This window comes from Camarhynchus parvulus, chromosome 26 (genome assembly GCF_901933205.1).
Source record: "Camarhynchus parvulus chromosome 26, STF_HiC, whole genome shotgun sequence".
In the NCBI taxonomy this organism is placed as follows: domain Eukaryota; kingdom Metazoa; phylum Chordata; class Aves; order Passeriformes; family Thraupidae; genus Camarhynchus; species Camarhynchus parvulus.
In genome coordinates this window covers 6,715,101-6,720,439 of record NC_044596.1, presented here as the reverse complement: position 1 = coordinate 6,720,439, position 5,339 = coordinate 6,715,101, and positions in this window count along the sequence as shown.

The following is a 5,339-nucleotide window of genomic DNA, read 5'->3' as shown; positions in this document are numbered from 1 at the left end:
GCAGCGACGACGGCAGCGGCGGCCGGCCGCGGCGGTGGCGGCCCGCGGGCGGCCCGCAGCCGGCCGGCCCCGCTACCCGCATCCCCGGCCCGGCCGCGCCGCGCCGCCCCGCCCGGAGCCACCGCAACGCGCAGACGCCGAAAGGCAGGGCCAGCACAAGCCCCGCCCTTCGCTGCCTCCCGGCGGATTTACCGAGCCGGGCGGGGCCAGGGGAGAGAGGCGCCACCTCAAGCCCCGCCCAGAGCCCTCGACAGGGCTCTCGGGGCGGGGCACGCATGCGCGGCGACACGGCCGGCAGCCCGGGCGGCCCCGCCGCCCGCAAGCCCCTCCCACCACGATTTCCGCTTGGCGGTGTAGGGGCGGGGTCGGGAGGGCCCCGGTGCCGCCTCGGGCGGCCTCGGGCGGCCTCGGGCGGCCTCGGGCGGCCTCGGGCGGGGCGGGTGGACCTTCTCGGTGCCTCCGCTTCGTCCGTTTGCACCGCCAGCTTGTCCTTCGGTGGGTGTCGGGGTCTGCACGGAGGGCTCAGATGACCCACTGCTGTTCCTTCCAAGCGGACCCGTTCTGTGTCCCCACGAAGGTGTCACCCTCTCCCCGGGCTGTGGCTGCAGCGCATCTGTGCTCAGGTGTCCCCAAAGCTGTGCGGCTTCACTGGCACCACGGCCTGAGCTCCCACAGCCAGCACGAGGGCACACAGACCTGAAGGGCTCCACCCGGATCACACCAGCATAGCCAGCACTGGCCATCGCCAGTGCCCAGCCTGGCTACAGCACCTGGGCACGGACCAAACCACCGGCTGTATGCCCAGTACTGCGTGCCCTCTGCAGCCCCTCCATGCCATTTATGTCTTAACGGGGGTCTCAGGCTGCTCCCATACCCCACTGCCATGGCCATAGCCTCCAGGTTGGCCAAGGTCACAGAATCATTTAGGTTGGAAAAGACCTCCAAGATCATCGAGTCCAATTTGTGACTGAATACCACCTTGTCAACTAGATCATGGCACTAAGTGACACATCCAGTTGTTCCTGAAACACCTCCGTGGATGGTGACTCTTTGAGCAGCCTGTTACATGTCTAATCACATTTTCTTTGAAGAAATTCTTCCTAATGTCCCATCTAAATCTCCCCTGGCACCTCTTGAGGCCATTTCTTCTTGTCCTGTCACTTGTTCCCTGGAAGCAGAGCCTGACCCCTGGCTACACCCTCCTCTTAGGGAGTTACACAGAGTGAGAGGGTCGTTGAATGAGGAATTGCTGAGATCACTTGGTTTGTTCAGCCCAGAGAAGAGACGTCTGAGGTCAGACCTCATCAGCATCTGTTGCAGCTTCCTCCCGAGGCCAGCAGAGGTGCAGCTCCAATCTCTGCTCTCTGGGACCAATGACAGGACCCAAGGGAATGTCTGGAGCTTTGTCAGGGGACAGTCAAAATGGATATTAGGAAAAGGCTCTCCCAGAGGGTGGTCGGGCACTGAACAGGCTCTTCAGGGAATGGGCATGGCTGCCGGAGCTCAAGGAGTGTTTGTACAATGCTCTCAGGCAGAGGGTGGGATTTTGGGGTGTCCTGTTCAGGGTTTGGAGTTGGACTCGGTGATCCTTGTGAGTCCCTTCCAACTCAGGATATTCCTTATGATCTGTGCAAAAAGGGATGAGCAAGGACAGGGAAGATGTCAGGTGGGAATCTGCTGCCTGCATCAGGGTGGCCACTGGCAGTGCTGCCCCCAGCTGCCACAGGCTCAGGGGAGCTCAGTTAGGAGAATCTTCTTAGACAAAGTCCAGGGCCCAGCACAGGTCTTTCCAACAATAGTTCCCAGTGCAATTTGCATTTATGAGATTATTGCCCTGGCAGCAGAAATTTGCATATTAATAGAAGCCAGTCTTAATTGCTGAGCTGCTCCTAACAGCTTGGAACAGAAAGGGACCTGCTGTGATTCACCAAGCTACAACTGCCACTGCTGGGGGCCCTGTCTTCTCAGGCAATTCCCTTAAAATTGCAGGGCAATTCTCCTACTCCCTCTGCCAACCCCAGTCCAACACAGCTCCAAGACCTGTGCAGCTGCCCACAGTATCCATTTAGATGTGACATCCCTCTGAGGGTCCTCTGGGACGATGCCTCTGGAATCGATTTGCCACGCAGGGCTGGTGCTATAGACAGAACACCTCCTGTGTGCTCAGCATTGCCCACAGGTGTTCCAAAGCCCAGTCCTGCTGACCGTGCTAAAGTGGGCACAAACCCTTGCAGGGTAGGTACCGAGGGTACAGCTGAAACAACCCTGCTGGAGGTAATTACAGCCCAGCCATCAGCGTCAGTGTGGTTTAAAATGGAAGAGGCACTAGATCCCTTTCCTGTCCTTGGCTGGGACAAGACAGATTGAGTGGTCAGGGACTTGCCATGGAAGGACTTTAACATCTCCCTGAGATGAGGAGTCTCCCCACTCCACAGCACAGATCCGGGATCCCTAGGGAAGGTGCAGGAGGCTTTGCTGCAGTCCAGCCCTGCTCATCCCCCTCGGGCCACTCTCCCCACCCAACATCTGGATTGCTTCCTGGCATTTTGAGGGGAAGCCTGGGATCCTGCTACAGCAGGAGGCTCCCTCGCCCTGCCAGGAGCATCGTTGGCCTGGGCATGCTTCCCCGGCTGGGCAGCAATGGAGACTCAGCGCATCCCACTGCTGTCTGCAGCTTCCACACTGGGTCCTCCACGGCGAGATGCTTTCCAGACTCCAGCCCAGCACGGTTCTGTCCTTCGCGGCGCTGGGCGGCAGCGTGGGAAGGCTCAGCCTGTGCTGGAGCTGAGCCTTCGCCACTGGATGGCACACGAGCCCCAGCAGAGGGGCCTGGGCGGCCTTGGGGTGCTGAGCCAAGCGCTGCCGGCTGCGGGCTGGGGGTGCCGGAGGCTGCCAGAGGTGCTGGCAGGTGCTGGGCTCCTGGCCCCTCGCGTCTCTCCCTGCACGCCGCCCTCGGGACTGTCGGAGCTGGGTCGGAGCGGGACTCTGACCTCGGCTGAGCAGTATCTGCCGCACCTCCGGTTGGGCGTCCAGCCGCTCCTCAGGAGCGCAGAGTTTTCTTCCAGCACTCCCTCCAGATAAGGCTGAACTTACCTCCCTGCTCCTCGCAGGCTGAAAATTCAGGGAGGTTTTTAAACCTGCTGGCCTTGACAAGCACGGCCTGAAATGAGCTCTTTATTTAATATGTTTGTGCCAATGACGCTGCTGGAGGGCAGAGGATGCCAGCCTGGCCAATAACTCACAATAAAAACTCTTCTCTCCCCCAAATCCACTTTTCTATCTGCCCTGTTGCCCTCTCAGCCCTGTTCTCATCTGCATCCCTTTCCTCACCGGGACATCTCCACTAGCATCCAGGCAGTGCAGGGTGGCCTTATGCTGTGGGATGCCCAGTGCTGCAGTGCTGGGATGGGGCAGTGCCAGACTGCTCAGGCTGTGGCCCCCCTGTGGGGTCACCCTGCCCCAGCTTCTCCCTGGTGCTGCCACCTCATCAGCTGTGCTGCAGGTCCCCGCGGCCCAGCTGTGCCCAGGAAAGTGAGCGGACAGCCAGAGGAACAGACAGGTTGTCTCTCTGCTGCCCTTGGCCCCATTGTTCTCCCACAGCCACTGTGTCAACAGGAGCTGGAAGAGGAAACAGGGGCTAAGGAGATGCCAAGACCCCTGCTGCTCAGGGAAAGATAAGGAGGGAGGGGGCATTTATGGAGTGTCCAGGGGTGGCGGATGCAGGAGGTTCCCCTGTGGTGCAGGAGAGGGACAGCATTGTGTCCCCAGACAGTTTTCTATGTACCATGCTGAGTGTGGGCAGAGACTGGGGATGCATGGCATGCTTGGGTGGTGGTTTAAGCCAGACGTTTAAAAAGATTGAAGTGATTTGCCTGTGAAGCTTTGGGAAGAACTCCATCACCCACAGACCCCCCTCATGGCACAGAAATGGCTGAGCTCTGGCTGGGGTTCTTGGAATGTTCCTGTCTCCTCCAGTCCATTCCCAAGGTGTCTGCACCATACCAGAGCCCTGAGGGATGGGATGCAAATTGGTGATCCTGGCTGTGTCTGCCCATGGCCCCAGTATGCAGGCCAGTGCACTTCTTGGGAGGAAGGGATGAGTGCCAGGGGGCTGGTGGCACTGCTGCCTCCCCTGGACAACCCCGGGATGCAGCAGTCTGCTGGCATCTGCTCCAGGAGCAGGACACTAACCTTCTCACATCCACTCTGTCAACAAACCAGGAGAGAACTTTGAACTTTGCCCTTGAAAGGGGTGACAAAGCCCAAAGAGCAGTAGCCATGGGCCTGGCCAGGGCTCACCGGTCTTGCTTGGACACACATGGGAGACACCTCCATTGCCACAATCTCCTTCCTGGTTCCCTGGTTCCCAGTCTATGGGTTTGGTGCCAATCTGGACCACCAATCTGCAGCTGCTGATGGGCAGCAGCCCAGGAGCTGCTGTGCCTGTGTCCTGGACCTCTCCAAGTGCAGCATGTGCATTTCTTTGCAGACACCCACTGTCTGTCTGGGAACCAGAGCCGAGCCTTGGCACGTCCAGCCATGTGTGCTGGAACTGGGCACCGATGCCTTGTCCACTCCTGCAGGTTTGTAGTCACATCTGCTCAGGATCACAATCATAACATTGTCAAAAGCCCCCAGTACCCCCACAGCCTTCTGGGTGCCCCAAATCCACACCCTCTCAGTCATCAAGTGCTTCCCAGGAACAGTAAGGAGATCTCCAGGCCTGTTTTTCCAGAGAAATCACTGCAACACAATAGCATCTTCAGCAGGAGTCTGGCTTGGCTCCACTGACATGTGGCCAACACCTACAGCCCTTCCTTTCCCTCTCGGCAGTTTGTTTTGTTTCCTTTAACATTTATAGGTCAGCTGGAGTCAAGAGAGCTAATGAGCAGGAGCATGTCCTCAGGAACTTCCCAGGCTCTTATGGACTAGGAACAGGGTGGGATGAAGATGGGGCATGCTTCAACAGCATACAGCTGATATGGGAATCCCTGCATTTCAAGGATGGTGCAGGTCCAGTTCAAAGATGATAGAATTGATTTGTGGTGAAAGTGAAAGGTGAAAGTGAAAGGTGAAAGTCTTCGTAGAGAAGGTCTGTGAAAAGAGAATTAGGAACAGTTTAATATTTATCACATCAGAGAGACAAGACAACGTTTTATATTAAACAATAAAACAGAATGGTTATTTTGTAACCTTTAAGCTATACTCAAATTTATGTTCTTACCCTCAGACCAGATCAAAGGATTTCCTGGGGAATTTATTTAAGGAAGGGTTTTGGGACATACACTTGTGATGCTGCTCTACTGGGCCACTCAGACTATGACACCAATCACAACTCT